The sequence below is a fragment of the Ochlerotatus camptorhynchus genome, unplaced genomic scaffold (assembly GCF_037179485.1).
Source record: "Ochlerotatus camptorhynchus isolate MF236.1 unplaced genomic scaffold, CSIRO-AGI_Acam_v1.1 ptg000423l, whole genome shotgun sequence".
Lineage (NCBI taxonomy): Eukaryota > Metazoa > Arthropoda > Insecta > Diptera > Culicidae > Ochlerotatus > Ochlerotatus camptorhynchus.
In genome coordinates, this window is record NW_027040909.1 from 2,923,412 (window position 1) to 2,947,461 (window position 24,050).

General features: G+C 40.2%; 1 protein-coding gene and 1 pseudogene across 5 annotated transcripts in view; both read right to left on the bottom strand.

The window, feature by feature from the left end:
* Positions 1-24,050, bottom strand: part of LOC135711164 (protein slit) — a 123,437-nt gene that overhangs the window by 77,894 nt on the left and 21,493 nt on the right. For 4 of the 5 annotated variants that reach the window (XM_065233931.1, XM_065233930.1, XM_065233929.1 and 1 more), the window contains one exon: positions 14,481-14,905. The exons of the other annotated variant lie outside the window; for it this stretch is intronic. The gene's annotated coding sequence lies outside the window, so the exon portion shown is untranslated. The remainder of the gene's footprint in view (positions 1-14,480; positions 14,906-24,050) is intronic. 5 annotated transcript variants of the gene reach the window in all.
* LOC135711188 (U4 spliceosomal RNA) lies at positions 14,025-14,149 on the bottom strand (annotated as a pseudogene).

Here is a 24,050-nt window from a genome sequence, read left to right on the forward strand (position 1 = left end):
TGCTTTTTCATAGTTTTCCCGTTTTTAATTAATTAATCTTAGAATTAGGAATTGAAATGCTATGAAAAATCACATCGGGCGTTTTGCCTCGAGGTGTACTTTGGTCTATTCTACCCTACCCATAGCGAGGATGGTTCGTACACATTGAAGCACATCCTCCGACCGGCCAACCGGAGAGGCGGGAATGTGATGGAATGGGAAAATGAAAGTTTCATATCCTTCATACCGCGCGTGTACCTGGAACCATATCCCGCTGCGATGCTAGAAAATGTACATGAATTACACACCGTGCCCATATTGGTAGAGCAATGGCTTCGGCACCCCCCACAATTCTGTTCTTTTTTTTTTCATACACACCCACATTCGTCTCTCTACATCAAGCAACCACTTCAGATCTAACCGCATTCAGGAGAAGGAAGACGACGACGAGGAGGAGCAGGACGGGTCGCAATTTGTGCTATTCGTACCAACATACGGTGGGATGTCTTTTGGCATTGAACCAAGTTTTCACACGTGTACGCTCCAGGAGGTTGGGTTGCTCAAAATGGACGCTACACGTGTAATCATATTTGTTTTTAATGGCTTTAAGTGGGAAGTTTATTGCAGAAAACAAACTTTTTGGCACTCAGTTCTGAAAAGTGTCACTTTTCGACACTTTTTTGAATAACATAATGGCATAACTAAAATAACAGCGTCAAAAATTACTACTTGAAAAGGCACCAAGGCTCCATTTGGTGAATTTTTATTTAAATTTGAGACTTCGAAAATAAATTGTAATGCTCGAAAATCCCTCTGTTCGATTGACGAGAAGGTGTTTGTCAAAATGGATTGCTGGTCTGTCAAAAATTAGTCTGCTACAATAGCAGATTTAGTTGAAAATGTTCCATCTGTCAAATTAAAGTGAAAATTCAACAAATGGAACACAGCCCAAGTGCTGAAAAGTTCTTCAAAAAATTTTGTATGCATTTCAAACTACGACTCGTGGTGAAAAAAATCTCCTTTTTACAACTTGCATAAATCTAGATAGAGCTGGAATTAGGGCGTAGCAGCTTTTGTAAACAATTGCTTCTCTCGAAGATTCCTCGAAAAGCAAGACTCTCCCTGGCAAATCAACATGACCATCGAAAAAGGGAAGACTTCCCCTACCCGATGGATATGTTGGTTTGTGTAGGCGTGCCTTGAGTTGCTAGAAATCAACGAGAGAAGTCATTGTTTACAAAAGCTGTTACGTCCTAATTCCAGTTATATCTAGAAATAGCATTTTTTTTTTAGGCACGTTTTTAAGTTTCTAAGAATATTGGAAGAGGTAACTCTGAAAGAAAATCTATGACCATCTGTTTTTCCATAGATTCTTGTGAAAATGTACATGTAAAAACAGTTTTCTGTCTCATAATTAGAAAAAGATGAACTCTCAACAAAACCGGGCGGCCAATTTGTGTTGCCCATCCATCCAAATTCATGTAAAATTTCTTAATATGTTTGTTCCTTACTACGACTAAAAATGAGCAAAATTTCAAGAAGGTACGATCATTTTAACTCAAGAAAATAAGGTTTTTCAAGAAAAAGGCGGTTCCGACTTCGGCAATTCAGTTAGTTTTGATTTATCTATGACGCAAGAGATTCGCGGAATCTTAGAACATCATCGTTCCATGATTGTTCCGTCATTATACACTGCAAAGTTTGGCCAAGTTGATTCCGCAAGATCGTTCTTCACAGATGGATCACTAATAGTGGCGTCCGCTGGTTTTGGTATTTATAACGAATTTCATAGCGCCTCTCGAATGCTTCATGCTCCTTGTTCCGTATATGTTGCTGAACTTGCGGCAATACATTAAACGCTAGAAACGATCGCCTCACTTGCACCAGATCATTATTTTATTTTTACGGATAGTCTCAGTTCTGTCGAGGCTATTCGCTCCATGAGGCCGGTAAAGCACTCCTCGTATTTTCTCATGAAAATTCGAGAGCCTCTAAATGCTTTATCTTTAAGATCTTTTGTCATCACCTTTGAATGGGTCCCATCTCATTGCTCGATTCCGGGCAATGAGAAGGCGGACTCACTTGCTAAGGTGGGCGTTGTAGAAGGCGATATTTACAATCGACAAATCACCTACAATGAATTTTTCTCCATTTATCTCAACAGTCACTCGCCAGCTGGCAGAATAAATGGAGCGAAGGGAGTTTGGGACGATGGCTATATTCGATCATTCCTAAGGTGTCGAAGTGTCCTTGGTTCAAAGGTTTGGAGGTGGGTCGATACTTCATTCGTGTGATGTCTCGCCTTATGTCCAATCACTATTCGCTAAGCGCTCACTTGTTCCGTGTTGGGCTGGGGGACAGTAATCTTTGTGAATGTGGACAAGGTTACCAGGACGCCGATCATATTATTTGGTCATGTGCTGAGCATCGTGGAGTCAGATCTGAGCTGTGCGATTCCCTTCGGGCTCGAGGTAGACAACCTAATGTTCCAGTTCGGGATATTTTGGCTAGACGCGATCTGGAGTTTATGAAACTCACAAATGTTTTCTTTAAAACTAATAACCTTAGATTGTAAATTTGATTAACCTTGTGTTTAGTTTGTATTTTGTACGTGTGGGTTTTTTATGTTTGTTTTCAAGATGAATAGAAATAAGTTCACGTTTTAGGATTAATTAAATACTGTATCGTAAATCACATTTCAACAACTGCGAGTATTCGGTCCAGTTTCTTTAACTTTAAATATAAGACAGTAATAATGTATAACAAAAATGATAACTCGGCTCTGTAAAGTTTATTCGATTGAGTCTATACAAATAAAGTAATTGTTTAAAAATAAAGAAAATGGCGTTTTCCTTAAATTTCTCTAACTTTTTGAAGTAATGAAATTGGGTTGTTAGCGGAATGTTTTAATAAAACAGCAAAAAAGGGTTATCTTCCATTTAATTCCACTTAATTAATTTTGGTATCCATGACAGATACGTATTTCGACTACAATGTGCAGTCTTCATCAGTGTCATTCCCACTAAAGAACTTATCAAAATCTAACCCCCTTAAGTACTCATCCCCTATGTAGTCGAAATACGTATCTGTCATGGATACCAAAATTAATTAAGTGGAATTAAATGGAAGATAACCCTTTTTTGCTGTTTTATTAAAACATTCCGCTAACAACCCAATTTCATTACTTCATTATGATGGCTACCAAGCCTTTGGGATTTTCCTTATTAGAGAGTTGAATAGATTTTTCTCCTTTAGCTTACTTAAATCTTTGGTTTTAATTAGTTAGGTAGGTTCCGATTCAACACATTGTAGTTTCATTTATATACCTGTGATCTTGACTTTTATACCTAGGGGATGAGTACTTAAGGGGGTTAGATTTTGATAAGTTCTTTAGTGGGAATGACACTGATGAAGACTGCACATTGTAGTCGAAATACGTATCTGTCATGGATACCAAAATTAATTAAGTGGAATTAAATGGAAGATAACCCTTTTTTGCTGTTTTATCTAACTTTTTGTAAAATCAACCAAAAATGCCTACTCGGAAAAAAATCCGTTCCCGAAAACGGGAACGGACCGTGAACTAAAAATCACGGCCAGCTATCCAGAACAAAATTGTCTCAAATATACACCGTGAACTATGGTTCACGACTGTGGTTCACGAATATGGGAACTCTTTTTTTTTTCCCGTGTAATACTGAGACAATAATTGATAAATGTATGCTAAGTCAGCTGCCAACAAATCAGAGGCGTATCTTTTTAACTTGTGCTCGTGCTCGTAATCGGGAAATTTTTGAGAAAATCACGCATGACAAAAAATTATAAAAAGCCTAGCTAGTTTCTCTGTTATTTGTTTTTGAATGTAGCCTAAGCTAAAAATTTGATAGAAAATTTTCTAATATAAAAACGGTGAAACTCAATCAGTTGCAAGACAAAAGTTTTGTAGTCAAAACCTCTCAAAGATGAAGTTTAACAATTACTTAAGTTTACTAAGTACACAGCTAAAAAAAAGTAGCGTAAATTTCCGTTACTATGATGCACATAAATGGAGCGTCATAAATCATACAAATTTACATTATCGTGTAAATTTATGAGGCATGTCATGCAATAATCCATATATTGTATGCAACTTTCCACCTTTGTTTGCAACATTTCTTGCAAGCTGCTAGTTTACGTGAAAAGGAAGTTTACATGCATGAATGTTTGCATGCATGGATGTTTACATCACCAGTAAAATTCTGATTTTTTAGTGTGTATAATAACTTATTTAAATCAAAGCCTTATAGTCCTAGAATACAAATGTTACAAGAATGAAGTCTAAGTGCGAAATCTTAAACACATTTGTTTGAACATCCCCAACAATTTAAAGTTATTGTTAAAAAAACAATGTTGGGTTAGCAATCGCATACTCAGAGTACTACAGAGTAACTCAATAATTTATCAATCAATTATAGATTTTTAAACGGTTTTGGAAAGAAAAATCATAATTTTCAAATTAATACACATTTTTTGTAATTTTAATGAAATTCGTGTTGTTAATTATTCTTGAATTTTCTGCGAAAAAAAAACACTTTAATAAGACTAAATCATGATCCTCCCCCTTCACCATAATACCGCTTGTGAACTTTCCAATCTTAAGGCTTTGTTCAAAAAATTAACCAAATCGGTCAACATTTTCCCATTCGAAGCTTTTTTTCCGAGTTGAAGTTTAAAATGTAAAAAGAAACACCTAGTTCAAAGGTTTAAATGATATGCTTAACTACTATGTCCAAGACAGGAAGACGGTCCGAGTTGATCCTGAAAGATTACATTTTTTTCCTTGATTTTTGTTTTTTCCGTCGATCTTGTTTTCCCCGTGCTGAGCAACAATGCTGCCAACGCCAGGGAAGCAGCTTCCACACCTGGATCCTACCTATCGACCCATCAACCCATGAACCGGGGACCAACGGCTTTACTTCCCTTCCAAAGGAAAGCGTGATCAGAGATGTTATGCCTCAGAACATCTCGGTGGCGCCGACTGGGGTTGAACAGAGGCCTGCTGGGGTGAGAGGTAACCACGCCTACCACTACACCAACGACGCCGCTGAAAGATTACATAGTTGAAGATGCTAAGTTCAAAATAACATACTTAAAGTGGTCATTTTATACGATAGATGAGGTGATGAAAGTAAAGAATTGATAGTTCCGTTAGAGTACGGGAGTGTGAAAATTGTACAGGGGAAACAGTCCTATTGTTGCGGTACTTTAGAAGCATTAGAAGCCTTCATACACATAAATTGGCTCCTAACGTTTCTAACGTATCGCAACAATAGGACTGTTTCCCCTATAGAAAGTAGAAAGCGAGCAAGGACATCTTCTGAGGAAGGCACGAATCGGGTTGATAATCTTCCTTTACCAAACTCCCCAGTTGAAGAGGGAAGGTGAGGGAAATTCCCATGTTCCGAGCGTGATAATTTGATTTGGAATGGTTTGTGCTGGTGTTTTCCCCCTGTTGCTTAGATGCTTGGTGTGCTCTCGCTTCCCTTTGTTGCCGATGTGACTCGACCGCGCTGATCTATTGCTAGGTTTTTGCGATGTGCATTGCTTTTGTGCACAGAGTGACTTTAAAAAGACAAGTGATATTTAGTTATTGTGTGGTTAGAATCGCTGGAGGAGAAATTGTTTTAAATGACTAGAGAAAAATATGCGTAGAAGTATCGGGAATTCGTTCCCGGGTGTAATGATTTGGTGAGTAAGTTCCAGTTGAAGATTGTTGAAAAGTGTATTTGTGGTGATGCAAATTATGGTTTTGATTACGCATGACTTCAAACATGTTGTACATATATCCAAATAAACATATAACATACTAAGTATGCAAGGGCATCGTCTCCTGACCATTTCCGCAGGTATATCGTGGGAGTCCCAGGTCTTCTTGCTCTTCTACCCCCTGAGTAGTAAGTGTGAATAAGGGCGTCTATGTGATGTTTTTCTGTACCTATCTAGTGCATCATGTTCCCTTTACTTGTTGAAGACACCCTGTCTTGCCCTAAAAGTTACCCTTTTTAAAGTACTAGTATTTCAAAAGAAAAAGGGCACCATTAAGGAGCATGAGACTTGATCAAATCATTCGCAGTTCTACTTGTTCAACGTCACCGGCTGGGTGAGGGATAGAGTATGGCACACACACACACTATCATTGTTAAAAAAAAAAACTATTACAGATACGTATTTCGTTTACTACTTGCAAACTTCTTCAGTGTCTTGAAATTATCCTCAGAATTCTCATGCATTTCTCCATTAAATTTCCTAGAAGCAGTGCTGCTAACTTTCATATCATTCGATTGGCAGATGAATCAAAACAACCATTCAATCAATTCTGCGAAAACAAATTATCATGGCCATTATTTTAAGAGCCACTATCTCAAACGAACCTCATCGTCACTGTCAATTAAGTCACTCACTATCAATTGATATACGGCAGTGGAGTATGGAAGAAACTCAGAAAAATGGTCCCGAATCAATTTAAAGCCTATTTAATATCGATATAGTGGCGCCGGTGGTATGGTGGTAAGCGTGATTGCCTTTCACCCCAGCAGGCTTGGGTTCAATCCCAGTCGGTGCCGCCGGGATGTTCTGAGGCATAACATCTCTGATCACGCCTTCCTTCGGAAAGTAAAGCCGTTGGTCCCCGGTTCATGAGTTGATGGGTCGATAGGTAGGGTCCAGGTGTGGTTGGCGTGTTGGTAGCATTGGTGCTCAGCACGGAAAACAAGATCGACGGAAAAAATTATGTCGGCGTCGCCCCAATGTTGTGTAAATTTTGAGTTTCTATCGGGTCATTGTCGGGTCAACACTGGGTTGGGGTCTGGTAGAAGTCAGGTGGTTTCAGGCTGGCTTAGCTTTTTCTCCGAAATGTCGACCAGAGCTCCGGTTGGGTGTAAGCTACACTCAATTGAATGATATCAAGCGTTTCTCAAATGAGAATGATCCATGCCTTCGTAAAATGACTAAGCAAACTGATATCACTCATTCGGAGGAGGTTCCTTCGATAGCGGATCGCTGTTTTTCTCATTTTCATCAAATATGTTCAATTTATTTTGAGAAATTTCAACACTGCCTAAAAGATCTCCTCAGAACTATTTTAAAAAAATATCAAAATTCCTTAGGAAAAACCTCGGTTAATATTTTTTATAAAGTTTTTATTGAACCCTATTCATGATTTATATGGAATTCTACTCAGAACTACCTTGGTATTCTTCTTGGGTTTCACATAGAATCTGGAGTTCCTCAGAACTACCTTGAAAGAAGATTTCACTAGATGTTTTCTTACGTTTGTCCCCGGACTCCCTTGGAATGAGTTACTAAGAAATTCGTAACGTGGGTAGATCATCTTTTCGTGGTACGTTACGGGATGTAAGATCTATCACCGATTCCTAGTCCTGACTACTTCAAACTAGGGGAACAGGATTTTTCAGTAATCCAAGGAACACATCTTAGTCCTTGTTACTTTTTATGTCTTGTTGATAGTGACAAGACTCGGCTTTGTCCACCGAGAATGATCTAGAAACAAGGAAAAAATTAGTTAGTTAGTATTTATCTATGTGATTCCTGATCTTCTATTCGTTGTTCACTAGTTTGAAGTGGTTAAGACTAGGGTTCTGATGCATGGTCTTATCGGTGTCATTGCTTAATTTTGTTGCCAAGGAATCCAGTTTTGACTGACAAAGGGGCGTGCCTTTGGAGGGTGTTTCTATTTATAGCGGAACCTTTCAATTCGAGTCAGATCCTTGCAATAAATGCGAGAATGACAACTGTAAAAAAAAATCGAATACTTTATCATTTCTCAATAGTGATGGCCCCGAGTGGGTGACATGAGATTCATCGAGATGAGGAGACAAGACAAACAAAAACTATTTAAGTTCTTCTAATATACATTTGCAGAAACACAACATCACACAAATCAACTGCATATATCAGAGATCACGAGTCCCCAACACGTCTCTGATTGGGACAAATGGTTGTCTTCTTTGGGCCTTAAGAGTATTCAAAAGGCGTTCTCTGGCGGCATCACAATCCGTACATTGCAAAGCTGCGTGATCAGTGTCATCGTAACCGTTTACACATCGACAGATGCTGTTGAGGCTTACCAATTCCATGAGCCTTGAAAAACGTTCGTGATTGGTTGATTTTTGTTTTCAAATCTGAAATCTTGGTAAATGTTCAATGCCCAACATCATGAATATTTATCTTCGGTTCAGATACTTGAAAATGTCTCCCAGTATAATTGTTATTAAGGCCAAAATTCAAATTGAAAATTGTTCAGGTATTAAATTTGTGAAAAATGTACTTGTTCCAGAACCTGAAAAACATTAGTCCAGATAAAATGTAGTAGTTACTAATGCAAATCCTTAGTACGAGAATTTTAAAATTCCCTGAGTTTTGAGAAAATTTCCATAGACTTCCATGAAATTTAAAAAAAAAAACTTCAAATATTAAATAAACAATTTTAAAACTATCCCTTTTAAATTCCTTCGTAGATTGTTCAGTAATAATTGAGTAAAATAGATCCAAGAGTACATATTCAAAGGATTACGTTGATAAAAGCTTAAATAACAAAAAAAAAGTGGATTTGTTATGTAGATTTGTTATGTATATTTGCCATATAGGTTTGTTACCAATCACAAATCTACATTAACAAGCTACAAATAACAAATTTTCCAGCAAAATCGAGATGATCCAATTAATAATTGATCTTACTACTAGTATAAGGCTGCTTGAGTCTAAGCCAAAAAAGTTCCTGCCTTTAACGGGCCTCATCAAAACTTACAAAATCTGGTATACTGCTACTCATCGCAAATCGGTCCCATTTACGTTTTTGTCATAACTGATTTTTCAATGGGAATGGCAGAAAATCACCCATATTTTCATAATACTGGATGAACTCAACAACTTTGTTCTGGAAAAGTTAGAAAAAATACCAAAACGGGTTGCCTCAATAAATAAGAAGCTACCCAAGTAACAATTCAAGCTGAACATTAAGAACAGAAGCTGATTATTGGTTGATTAAAAGTGTACAAAGCTGATTAACATCAGGCTGAATATATAGTTGATTAGTAGTGCATGAAATGAATTGTACCCCCATAATCCAACCTCAATAAGTTAGCTGATCTAAAGATTGAACAAGCCTTTTTGAAGCTTAACACAACTCCACAAATCAGCAATACGTTACACATATTTTGGTAGCTTGATTTGTTAAATGTCGTCAGTGTCTGTGCATGTCCGACATTTTAGTTCTTCTAAATGCACTGCCTACCTTTCTAATTACAAGCAGTGGCAGCAGAGAGGTGGAAGCAGTACTATGACGAGCACCTCAACGGTGAAGCAGCAGAAAACGAAGGTGGCACGGCAACAGACCTTGGAGCACGCGCAGAAGACGACAGGCTACCGGCCCCTGATCTTCAAGAAGTTGAGGAGGAGATCGGTCGGCTGAAGAACAACAAAGCAACTGGTGTAGATCAACTACCAAGTGAGCTATTGAAATACGGTGGTGAAGCACTGGCTAGAGCGCTGCACTGGGTAATTGCCAAGATTTGGGAGGAGGAGATATTACCGGAGGAGTGGATGGAAGGTGTCGTATGCCCAATCTACAAAAAGGGCGACAAGTTGGATTGCTGCAACTACCGCGCGATCACACTGCTGAGCGCCGCCTACAAGGTACTCTCCCAAATTCTATGCCGCCGTCTGTCACCATATGCAAGAGAGTTCGTGGGGCAATACCAGGCGGGATTCATGGGTGCCCGCGCTACCACGGACCAAATTTTCGCGATTCGGCAGGTTCTGCAGAAATGCCGCGAATACAACGTGCCCACACATCATTTGTTCATCGATTTCAAATCCGCATACGACACAATCGATCGAGATCAGCTATGGCAGATTATGCACGAGTACGGACTTCCGGATAAACTGACGCAATTGGTCAAGGCGACGATGGATCGAGTGATGTGCGTTGTTCGAGTATCGGGGACACTCTCGAGTCCCTTTGAATCTCGAAGGGGGTTACGGCAGGGTGATGGACTTTCGTGTCTGCTGTTCAACATCGCGTTAGAAGGTGTGATCAGAAGAGCTGGGATAGACACGAGTGGCACGATATTCAGGAAGTCCATCCAGCTCCTTGGTTTCGCCGATGACATTGACATTATGGCACGGAACTTTGAGATGATGGCGGAAACGTACATCAGACTGAAGGCTGAAGCTAGACGGATTGGACTTGCCATCAACGCATCAAAGACAAAATATATGAAAGCAAGAGGTTCTAGGGAAGACAATGTTAGCCTCCCACCCCGAGTTCAGATTGACGGTGACGAAATCGAGGTGGTCGATGAGTTCGTGTATTTGGGCTCACTGGTGACCGCCGAAAATGATACCAGCAGAGAAATTCAAAGACGCATTATGGCAGGGAATCGTGCCTACTTTGGACTCCGGAGGACGCTCCGGTCGAATAAAATTCGCCGCCGCACGAAGTTGACTGTCTACAAGACGCTGATTAGACCGGTGGTCCTTTACGGCCACGAGACCTGGACTATGCTCGTGGAGGACCAACGCGCCCTTGGTGTTTTCGAACGGAAGGTGTTGCGTACCATCTACGGTGGAGTGCAGATGGATGACGGAACGTGGAGGAGGCGAATGAACCACGAATTGCACCAGCTGCTGGGAGAACCATCCATCGTCCACATTGCAAAAATTGGGCGACTACGGTGGGCTGGGCACGTCGTAAGAATGCCGCACGACGACCCAGTGAAAATGGTTCTAGAAAGCAACCCAACAGGAACAAGAAGAAGAGGCGCGCAGCGGGCAAGGTGGATCGACCAAGTAGAAGGTGACCTGCGGACCCTTCGCAGACTACGAGGCTGGCGAACTGTGGCCATGGATCGAGTAGAGTGGAGACGACTTCTTCGGACAGCAGAGGACAACAAGGCCTTAGCCTGATTGGTAAGGTAAGGTAAGGCAGCAGTAGAGACAAGGAAAAGGAGATTTTTAGGAATAGCTGGTAGATGTGGGCTGCGACAACGTCGGAAGTATACATTTGTATTCCTGTGCCCTAGCAGCACACTTGTCACTTAACAGTTGTGGTTACTTGTATGCACCTTATTTCAGTCACAATCAAGTTGCAGCAACCTATTTTGATAGATGTGTGTTGCTTGGATGTTTTGTCTGTTATATTGCACTGAAGTGTCAGACCGCATTTCAAAAATATTAGTTGTTGTTTACAATTCTGCATTGCTGTATAATACTCTTCCGGTTGCTGTTATTCAACTTAAATTTGACGTGCTTCAAGTTAATGGTCATACCTTTTGCCACACATATGCTTAAATGGTCCAGCAGGTATGGTTGATGCCTGTGATTCAGCGACTGCGCCGCTTTGGAACAAACCACTTTCAATCAATTATTTATCTATCACCGAGCGAACTGGTTCGAATCCCAAAATCCAAAGGTAATTTTTAAACAACATAAATATGTAAATTCAATTAGTCAGCAACAATTTAAAGCAGTTCCATATAAATTCATAAGATATGAAGCAGTCTTCCATTATTATTTTTGAAATAAAACTAGAAGGCTGAACAAGGGTTGGAAGAGACTGTTATGTAATGCCTTAAAAAGCTTAAAATGTACATTACTGTTCAGCTTTTGGCTGATTAAAATCACCAGATTTAGATGTTTAAAAGCTGAACAAAAGTTAACGTGGTCTATGTACAGCAATTGTTCAATCTAAGGCTGAATTAAAATCGATTAAACAACACTTGTTAAGCATCAAATTGTTACCTGAGTATGGTGCGATGCAATCTTAAAAAACGTTTTTCTCGGCTTGCTGATTTGTGCTATGGGTGGATTTGCCATGAGCGCCAAAACTCGAAATAAATTTCCCATGCTTACTTTCGGTGTTGGTAACTGATGAAAGTTATCAAATGACATTGTTAATTATATTCAAAATTTAAAGCAACTTTTCGTTACTGAGAAGAAGATTTAGAGCTTACTCACAAGCTCCTCCTAAACAAACAATTACTATGCTCGCATCGCCTGCTTGAACGAATCCTGACCCAGCTTCTTCCCAGCTATCCAACTCCGTAGCACCTAGAGAGCGTCGGTGGGTCGCTGGCCTCCAGTTAAGTAGGTGCTACAACAACAATATCCTTCCTTTCCACGTAACGGAGAAGATGGTCATGACCGGTAATAGTAATTGTCATGCATTTCCTGTTGTGAACTCTGATTGGAGATCTATTCACTCCCAAATAGTTTTGCCTTAAGCAGTTAGAATAAGAGCGTTAAAGTATATGCAGGACAGTTTCCACTACAATATATGAATTACTACGTTCAAATGCAATGCAATAAAAACGGCTCTGATTGAGGATAAGGTGAAGGTTTGGGAGGATCCAAACCTTCACCTTATCCGGAAAAAAGTGATCTTGCTAAAGAGATTTGAAGTTCACGTCAAAATTAAAGTTTTCGATCATGTCCTTTTAGTTTTTGACCTCACTGTTCTGTATAAGATCATGTTGATTGTACATTCTTAAAAGTAAAAATCACAAAACCTGGACACCACTCGTTTCGACGGCCATCCGATCCGGTTTGAGGCCAACATGCATAATTCATCCGCAAAACTCTTGCCGTTTTGCTGGAGGCACTCCTCAAATTGTGTCTTCCTTTTGCGTCAAGCTATCATTACTCCTTAGTCCTTACGATGCACAATGTTGTTTCCATATTCAGGTGCTCGCTGCTGGCAGGCCTGAAAGTGACGTTATGCTAAGGTTCATTTCTCATTTTCGTTAAACTGAGCCAACCGACGAACGACGACGACGACGTTTTCAAACGACCGATAAAGGTGAGCTGCCGGCTGTTTGTTCACTGAAGGTGGCGACATGGGGATGACGGGATTTGTCGGGTGTTGTGCTTTACCAAAGCCATCACCGCCAGTAGTGGAGGCCGGATGGTGGAGTGGTGCTAAATTTAGATCCGGTAGCGGAATGATGATATCGATTTTTCGCATCCGCGGATTCTCATGTGTTTCGCATTCATATCTTGATTTCGGTTGAGTTCAATATGATAGGTGGGTAACGTTGGGATACGTAGAATGTTAAGGAAGGGGAGGGGTGTTGGTCCTAATAAAGTTACTTAGTAATCTGAAGCTGCCGGTGTCCGACGAAGTTCTTACGCAATCAACTGCCACAGAGATGTGTCAATTCGTTAGAATTCAGAGAGCATGTATATGCCAATTACCTAAGCAATATTGTTCCAACAAAGTTGTCACACTGACTTCCTGAAAGTTGTATGTTCGGGATGTGGTACGAGTATCATTTACATTTTAAGCTCTGTTGGATTCCGTTTCCTTTTTCTGGGATAACATGACTTTTCAGCAGGCTATTAAAATCATGCAAATGGTGAAATATGCTTCTCGGATCCGGAGTGCAATTCGAAAGCGACACAGTTTTCACATCGTAGTAATAGTAGGACACCGCTCAGAGCTCCAAGAGCAAGGGTTTTGTCAACGCATCTAAACTGCTATACAAACATGGTGCAGATGTCCTTGACTGGGAAAGTTTCTCGTCGGTGCATGCAGGAAGTGTTTCTGCGAGTGGGACATGTAGGAATGTGTGGTTGAGAAATTTGCATGGTTTCATTTCCCTTGCGATAAGTTGGTACAGTACCTAAATGTGGATACAAAGCAATACTGATGTGAAGTCCCGGTGGATGTGCTTTCATAAATAAAATAACTTTTCCTAAAGTGAGAACGTGGAACAGAAAGGTTATTTAGTGGAGGGGGAAGATTTTCCTACAGTAGATTGTGTTGTCGTTATTGTGAACTGTGAACAGAGTGTCAGAGTGAATTAAACACTGAACAAAAAATCTTAATATTCTGGTGATGTAAACATCCTTGCGTGTAAACTGGTATTTTTGTTCACACAAATTAGACTCATAACTAACGATCATTAGTGTAACCTCATGTGATATATGACGCTTCATTCATGTGCATCATTTTGAGCAGAAATTTGCACTCTGACACATGTATTTCGAGATTATAATTTTCTTCATCAAACAGCCATGCAGACTGTTTGAAGTGAATTAATTAGTTTTCAACTAGCAATAATCACACCTCGGTTGTACCTTATTGGTTACGATATCGCCACTGCGCAAAGTTGAAGTGAATTAATGTCATGCATATAATTTTACCTACGAAAATTTGCATCCAAAAATTATATACACACGTAAAGAACATTCCGTATTGTTTTGATATTCATTAAATACTTGATCAAATATATGCAACCAAATAAAATTACAGAACAGCCACCCACTGCCATTGCTTACACAATTCAATGCCAAGTATCATAGATCAACTTTCTTTATGTGGCCAAATCCACCACACGTCACCCCAATGATAACGGTGATACATCGGTGAAATAGTTGATCTCCTATAAGCTAAATTAATTATCCCGAACCCACCCGAAAATCAAAAAGGCCATCACACTTACCAATACATAAAAGGAACTTCATAAACTGCCGGCTGTCCCATATCCTCACAGCATGACCGTCTAAATTTCCGCGGGCACTGGCCCCTTGTATCAATATTTATATACAACCACTTCACTTCCACTTGCTCTTTTCCCCTTCTGGTTTCAGCTGATTCTGGCACTTCTCGCTGATGACTTTCACGCACAGCAAAATAACACACAACTTTATTCTTTTCGGCTTTCGCCCCACCGCGCGCCGCTTTGGAACAAACCACTTTCAATCAATTATTTATCTATCACCGAGCGAACCAGCGGGCGTATTCACTCCAGGATATGGTGGCGACAACGCAGGATAGACAGCTGGATCAGCAACGGAAAAATATAGGCATGTATAAAATTTCTTCAGCCACAACAAAAATACCAAAATTCACTCAGCATTCACCGAACTAGAAATGGATAAATAAAATACGAGAGAAAATATGAGTCAGTGGGGAGTGCAAAGGACACGGATGGAGTGAAATACGATTCATTTATGACTTGCGTCACATGAAGTTTCCAATTTCCATTCCAAATGGGAAACTCACTCGTTGTCCGTCGTACGTATGTAAAAATAACAAAAAATATCAAGTCATCCTTAGAGGAAAAAATCAAGTTTATTGTTCAAATCTATTACAAAAGAGATAATGTGACGGGTATGCCTTCTGGAACGGAAATCAGGCCAAAATCCTTGAATTCGCATTGTGCTCTCTTGCCGTGCGGATCTATTTGCTTTTAGCTGAAGGAAGTGTTACTACTACCTAAAGCTACAACAAATATAAACAGCACTTTTCAGTGCTCAGCGTGTGAAATTTCTACCTTGTTCAACTCTTATTCCTCTTCGATCCTTGTTTGGACCCTACCCGAGGTAATCCTTCTTGGATATCGATTTGTAAAATTCCTCTTCGATCCTGTAGTTTCTTATAGTAATCTGCTTGGAAGTCGATTTGGATAAAAATTTGCTGCGCCATGGCGTCTAAACGCAAAAGAAAGGGGCAAACTCTTGATCCCTCTTCTGATGAAATTAATTTGAGTAATCAATTGAATTTTCTCAAGGATGATGAGAATGATCCATCATCCAAGAAAAATTGTGGTAAACTTTCCCGGCTTAATGCCAAGAAGGAAAAGATTCCCCTTATTGTGATAACCACTTCCGATTTCCATGCTCATCGCATGAAACTTTTGAACTTCGTGAAAGTTAAGTTTTCACTACAAATTGGACGTCGGGGTGAATGCCGTGTATTGGCTGAAACCTTGGACGGATTTAAATGTCTTCTCAAGTATCTTACTGAGAAGCAGCGCTATTTTTTTACTTACGACACCAAAACTGAACGTGTGTTCAAGGTTGTCATGAAAAGACAGCCCAGTGGTGAATTCCTGGATCAGATCAAAGATAAACTGGCAAAATTACTTGGAGTTAAAATGAAAATTATATCCCGTCCTGGTGATTGCGCAATGGGATTTCTAATGATTTTTATTTAGTTCACTTCAAGTCTAGTGAACTAAACAACCTTAGGGCCTTGGAAAAACCTAACCTTATGCTCCATGTCTAAGTGAAGTGGGAACACTTCAGGAAAACTGGAGGAAATTTCCAAAACCTCACTCAATGCCGTAAGTGCCAGGGAAGGGGTCTCGGAACTAAAAATTTCTACATGCCCGCTAAATGTATGAATTGTGGTGATTCCTCTCACGCAAAGGACGACTGTCCTGTGAAGAAAGATCCTAAGAAATTTAAATGTTCAAATTATGGTGAAAACCACAAATCCAATTTTTGGGAATGTAAGACTCGCAAAGCGATCCTACAATCTCGTTCTAAGCGCGGGTAGGAAACACTTAACATTTCCAACCAGGTACAACTTCATCTGCTGTTAACAACAGTCAGTGAGGCTAGAGATGAACTAGCCTAAGGCTAAAAATCTCTTAAATAAAGAATTAAATAAAAAAAACAGTAAGTGAGGAACAAATTCTACATTCTTACAAATATCACCCCTGCTTCAAATTTTTCATCTATACCTACTCACCTCGCTGCTAAAAATGTGCATCGAGTTAATGGAGCTACCTATGCTGCTATTGCAGCGGGTAGAAATCAAAATACTAACCAACGTAATTCTAACGGAAATTTTGACAATTTTGACTTTGGAAGCATTACTGCCCCTAAAATGACATTTTTACAGAAATCATTAATTGCCATGATTTCTGATATGCTTAAATCTAACTTCGTGTTTGATGCTATTCAAACTGGAGTAAAATTTGCAAACAATATTGTCATTACTTTAAAATTCAGCAATGGATTTTTAAGCATTAAATATTTAAAATTGGAATGCTCGATCTCTTAAAGATAATGGAGACGGGCTATTTAACTTTTTGAGAGTTCATAACGTGCATATTGCCGTTATAAATGAAATGTCCTTAAAGCTGACCATAAGGTTAAGAGGGACGCAAATTATTTAATTTAAAGAAATGATTGTCTTGATGGATCCTGTGGTGGCGTTGCCATCATTGTTCATAGACAAACATAGAATTCTTTCTTTATTTGAAACCAAATTTTTTGAAACTTTGGAAGTTTCTGTTGAAACAAAATTTGGACAACTTACGGTTATAGCGTTATAGGTTACAAATGGTGAGTCGACAAACTGGAAGGAGTGTTGTCCCAACAGCTCTGGTCCTCACAAGTTCCTACCTCACGCTTTCACGGGTCAGCCGATGACAAAGACGTCCAGCAAAAGATGCTGGTAGCGTAGCCTGGGCAATGTCACCATGATAAAAATACATGGATCCGGATCGTGGTGATAGCAAAGTGAGGAGGTGCGACCCTCGAGCGTCTGTTCACCATGGAGGTGCGGCTCAAACAGCGTCTGTCTCGGAGCGAGCGGCTGAATAAGAAATGCTGTATCACGTCAGCTACACCTAAGGTGGCAGCCCCACCAACATGATGTAGGTATCGCGACCCCGGTAAGGTAGCATACTGAAACCCCCAACATTACTCAGAAAAACGAAGAAAGAGAAAACAACGAACGGAATTTTCGGCAACCGACCCGGCAACGAAATAAGGACAATGAATGGAAACTCGGTACTTGGAATGTCAGAACCTTAAATGAACCTGGACGAGCGGGCCTTTTGGCTCGTGAACTGCAAAAAGTGAATGTGAGCGTAGCTGCTATTCAGGAAGTACGGTGGCCTAGATCCGGAGAACGTGAATTCCGGGCGGTGGATCCCATCGCCAACACTTCCTTCAAGTATCATATCTATCACAGCGGTGGCAATAGGGCAGAACATGGAGTAGGGTTCATAGTGATCGGGAAGCAGATGAAGCGTGTTATGCGGTGGAGACCGGTAAGCGACCGCATCTGTGTATTAAGGATTCGGGGCAAATTCTTCAACTACAGCCTGATCAACATCTATGCGCCAACCAACGATAAATCCGATGACGTGAAGGACGCGTTTTATGACAGTCTCGATAAAACTTATGATGAGTGCCCAAAACACGACGTGAAGATTGTAATCGGAGATGCAAATGCGCAGGTCGGGAGGGAAGATTTCTTTCGTCCAATCATTGGTACAGAGAGCCTACATACAGTAACCAATGATAACGGCCTGAAACTGATAAACTTCGCCGCTGCTAGAGGTATGGCCATCAGTAGCACCTACTTTGCACGCAAGAATATCCGAAAGCACACCTGGAGACACCCAAATGGCGAAACTTGCACCGAGATCGATCACATGTTGGTGGATGGCCGGCACTTCTCAGATGTCATTAATGTAAGGACTTTTAGGGGGCCTAACATTGACTCAGATCATTATCTTGTTGTCTGCAAAATTCGGGCGCGTCTATCGACCGTTACGAATTCAACGAACCGGAGATCGATGCGTTTCAATATCCATCGCTTGTCAGTAGAAGGTGTTGCTGCAGAGTACCGCCAGAAGCTTGATGAGCGGATTAGCGAAATCAACGTGAACGAGGACCTCAACAATCTGTGGAACACAATCCACGGAGCGGTGAACACAACAGCACAAGAAGTGATAGGTACAGCTCAAAGACGACCACGTAATGGCTGGTTTGATGAGGAGTGCCAGAGGTTGACGGATGAGAAGAACGTTGCCAGAAGCCGGATGTTAGTGTCTGGTACCCGGCTGAACAGAGAGCGGTACAAGGTAGCAAGGGCAGCTGAGAAACGAACCCACCGCAGAAAGAAAAGGCAATACGAAGAACGCGTGATTGCTGAGGCGCAAGAAAGTATGGAACAGAACGATATGCGAAGGTTCTACGCGACTGTCAATGGTGTGCGGAGTAAAACAGCGCCATCTCCCGCCATGTGCAATGACCTTGAGGGGAATTTGCTGACAGATAAAACAATGGTGGCTGCCAGGTGGAAAGAACATTTTGAGACATTGTTGAATGGAGAGAGTGAGGGAGTATCGAAGAAACAGAGTAAACATCGCAGACGACGATCAAGCTGTGGAGCCTCCAACGCTAGACGAGGTTAAAAAGGCAATACGTGAGCTGAAAAACATTAAGGCTGCTGGGAAGGACGAGCTCCCGGCCGAACTTTTCAAACACGGAAGTGAGCAGCTGCATCAAGCAATCCACCGTATTCTAACGAAGATATGGGAGGACGAAGAACTGCCTGCTAGCTGGTTGGATGGCCTCATTTGCCCATTATTCAAAAAAGGGCACAGACTCGATTGCGCCAATTATCGAGGAATAACTCTTCTGAATTCGGCGTACAAAATACTGTCACGCGTTCTGTTTAACAGATTGAGACCGCTTGAGGAGTCCTTCGTCGGTGAATACCAGGCTGGTTTTCGTGAGGGCCGATCAACGACGGATCAAATGTTTACCCTGCGTCAAATCCTTGATAAATTCCGGGAGTACAACTTGCAGACTCACCATCTGTTTATTGATTTCAAAGCAGCATACGATTCAGTGAAGAGAAATGAGCTTTGGCAGATTATGCTAGAACATGGTTTTCCGGCGAAACTAATTAGACTCATTCGCGCAACGCTAGATGGATCGAAATCAAGTGTAAGGGTTGCAGATGAGATTTCGACCTCGTTCGTGACCTTAGATGGATTGAAGCAGGGTGATGCACTTTCAAACTTACTGTTCAACATTGCTCTTGAAGGAGCGATTAGGAGAGCTGGTGTGCAGAGGAACGGTACCATCATCACACGATCGTACATGCTCCTTGCCTTTGCGGACGACATCGATATCATCGGAATTGACCGTAGAGCAGTGGAAGAGGCGTTTGTGCCTTTTAAGAGGGAGACAGCGAGGATTGGGCTCACGATAAGTTCTACCAAAACGAAGTACATGGTAGCCGGTAGACAGCGTGGGAGCAATAGTGGTGTTGGTAGTGTAGTGTTGTTAGATGGTGGACAATTTGAGGTAGTGGAAGAATTTGTGTATCTTGGAACACTAGTGACATGCGATAATGATGTTACCCGCGAGATGAAGAGACGTATTGCAGCTGCAAACAGGGCCTTTTACGGATTACGTAGCCAGCTGAAGTCTCGTAGCCTGCAAACGAAAACGAAATTCGCTCTGTATAAGACGCTGATACTTCCGGTAGCCCTCTACGGCCACGAATCGTGGACGTTAAAAGAGTCTGACCGGAGAGCATTTGGTGTCTTCGAGCGTAAGGTGCTGCGAACAATACTCGGCGGTAAACAGGAGAATGGCATCTGGCGGCGTCGCATGAATCACGAGTTGTACCAAGTGTATAACGGTACAGATATAGTGAAGCTTATAAAACACGGCAGACTACGGTGGGCTGGGCATGTAGTGCGGATGCCGGAAGAACGACAAGCAAATATTATATTCAGCAGAGAACCCGGTAGAGGTCGTCGACTCCGGGGTAGACCTCGGACACGTTGGCTATTTGCAGTTGAGGAGGACATCAGGTCGCTAAACGTTCATGGCGACTGAAAGCGATTGGCTCAGGACCGAGTCCAATGGAGAAGAGTACTTCGTTCGGCGTTGAATCAACCTGGCGATTCGTAGCCCATCAAGTATCAAGTAAGTACGGTTATAGCTGCCTATTTGCTATTCCAATGCGTAGGCCAGCAAAAGAATTTTCTCAAGGTGACCTTCAGAAACTTACACGTCTAAATTCTTCATAATTGGTGATTTTAATGCAAAATACCGCTCATGGAATAATGTTCTGCAGGTTATTACACTAATCAACATCCAAACTGCTCAACATGCTTTTCTTTTGTAAGAAATCGCTCAACTATTGATTTGGTCTTAACTGATTCATGTCAACTTTGTAGCCAATTGGTTACTCATGCTGACTTCGGTTCTGATCACCTTCCACTAACTTTTGGAATATCCCAAGAAATAATTTGCTATCCCAACAGCTCTACTTTCAATTACCATAGAGCTGATTGGGAGCAATATCGAACATTTATGGAATACAGCTTCAATCCAAACATTCCTTTGCAAACCAAAGAAGAAATTAGTTATGCTCTTGAATCTTTGACAACTTCTATAGTTGAAGCAAGAGCTGCCTCAGTACCAAAATGCGAGGTAGGAGACAATATCAAAGAACACGCGATCCTGCCATGAAAATTATCTGACGGGATTTGCAAAAACAAATTAAAGAGCGATTCTCTGCGGTGAGGAACAAAACTTTTGAAAATAACGTTTCTAAATTAGACCCGAGTTCCAAACCCTTTTGGATACTCACAAAAATTAAAAAAAAAACTCAAAGGTGGTAAAATTTTGATCACAAATGTGGAAAATGGTCAGAAACTTGCTAAGCAATTCGAGAGTTCCTATATTTCAGTTTGGGTCTTACTAGTCCTATTCAGAATCAGGTTGCTCGGGATTAAGGCGTGTACTCGTAAAAAATGCACAAGGACAAAAGTGTTTTTCTTGAAACTTTCAGGGAATGAACTAATACATATGGATTATGTTTCGGCATGATTACTTTATTCAATTTCGTTTCCATCGCTGAAAACCCCTCTGAACGAACCAGGCGGAACACTTTGCCTTCAGAGCCGCGTCGTGAATCGAAAGGTGCGGATTACGCTTGAAATAATCCAACACCTTCCGGGACTTCACAGGGCCAGCTGTCTTCGATTTTCTTCCTCTTCCAGCCCGCCGCTCGGTTGTCTGGGACTCCTTAAACGATTTTACCACCCAAGATATAGTTGTATGGGTAATTGCCAGTTGTCTTCCGATCCATTTTATTATCGCAGTCGGATTTTCCATGACGGCGCGCAAAATTCTCCGGCAATTTTCTTCTTGCTTCGATGACATCTCACTAACCACTGAACCGATTGTTATGAAATTTTGCACATGTAAACAATTTACTCCAAACTAGGTATATACTCATCAATTTTTACCCACGGATAAAAATGGTGCATTTTTTTTCGAATACAAGCCTTACCTGAATATTTTCTCTCGGGAAAATATTTTTGATGATTCCTGGGGGACTGATTTGGACGAACTAAGGTCTATAACTAAAAAGTTTCAAAATATGAAAGCTCCAGGTGATGATGGAATTTTTTATATCCTCATCAAAAAACTCCCAGAGAGTACCTTGTCTTTCTTGGTTAAATTATTTAACAGATATTTCCATTGGGCATACTTTCCTGATAAATGGAAAAATGCAAAAGTTGTTCCAATTTTGAAACCGGATAAAAATCGAGCCGAAGCTTCTAGCTACCAACCAATAAGTTTGCTGTCTTCAAATAGTAATCATTTTGAATAAATAATTTTAAATAGAATGATGCATCAATACGAATTCAATTTTTGCAGATGACCAGTTTGGATTTCGCCATGGGCATTCAACTACTCATCAACTCTTAAGAGTTACCAATTTAATTCGTTCAAACAAATCTGAACACCACTCAACTGGAGTTGCTCTTCTAGACATAGAAAAAGCATTCGACAGTGTTTGGCATAAAGGTTTGATTGCTTAATTGAAAAAGTTTAATTTTCCACTTTATATTATGAAATTAGTTCAAAATTATTTAACTGACAGAACTCTGCAGGTGAATTATCAAAATTCCAAATCTAATCGACTACCTGTTAGAGCAGGTGTTCCTCAGGGTAGCATTACTGGGCCTATATTGTATAACATTTTCACTTCGGACCTCCCTGATTTGCCTCAGGGTTGCCACAAATCTTTGTTCGCTGATGACACAGGCATTTCCGCTAAAGGAAGAAGTCTTCGTGTTATTTGCAGCAGACTGCAGAAAAGTTTAGATATTTTCTCTTCTTATTTACAAAAATGGAAGATTTCTCCCAACGCTTCCAAAACTCAACTTATAATATTTCCACATAAGTCTAGAGCTTCCTTTTTGAAACTAAGTAGTGGTGACATAGTCACTATGCACAGAGTTCCAATTTCCTGGTCGAACCAAGTGAAATATCTTGGATCAGTACTTGACCAAAAATTAACTTTTAAAGATCACATTAAGGGCATTCAAGCCAAATGTAACAAATATATAAAATGTGTGTATCCTCTTATAAACAGGAAATCCAAACACGTTGTTTTCAAGATATGATTATGGAAATTGTCTTGAAGTTTTTGCAACATATTTTACTTTTGGGTGTTCCAGGAGCACTACCCGAGCAAGAACCAATAACATATGAAAATCCATATATGATATGATATGATATGATATCTTATTTTGGTATGCTTGTGGTATTAAATCTAGTTTTGATATTATTCAGGTATCGATTTTTTTTTGTCAATATCTCATAAATACAAAAACAACAAAACCTGATTTTTCAGGTTTAAGACAAAAACACCTAAAAGAGATATTGAAATGGTATTAGAAGACCGTTTAAATAACAAATTATGGTATTCTGGCATCTAAAACAGGTGTTTGTTATCCGTCAGTTATTATAATAACTAAATTATGTGGTTCGTTATTTGCAGAACATTTTTAAGGTATAATTTTTGGAATTTTGTTGTTTTCATACCTGAGTTTAGTATAATTTAGCTATTCTCTCCAGCTCGGGTAGCCATCCCGAGCATGAACCGATAACTTACCGATAACATATGAGTATCTCAATGTGGTATGATACCTTATGTTGGTATGCTTGCGGTAGAACACTTTGCTTTGATATTTTTAGTTATCGAAATATTGCATATAATATCAAATAAATACCAAAACAACAAACCGTGACTTTCAGTTTTTAGACAATAAGATCTTGAAGGGTTATTGGATTGGTATTAGAAGACCTTATAAATAACAAATTATGATATTCTGGCATCAAAAAAATCGACTGTTATCCATCAGTTATTATAATAACTAAATTATTTATTAGTTCGTTATTCGTAGAACTATTTTGAGGTATTATTTTTGGTATTTTACCTCTTATGTCAGGTTCGTCAATACCATATTCAGGTTGCCAGTTATGCTTTTATCATACTTGCATTTGGTTTTCGAAAGTTATTTTCTCCTGCTCGGGATTTCAAGTTAAGTATTTTTATCAATTTTTTCCTGAGCTTGGAGGCCATAAGCAATGTTCAATAGAACATCAAATTTACTCACAAAGAAGAGAGAGATGGAAAGCTCCCTTTCTTAGTTCTTGTTATC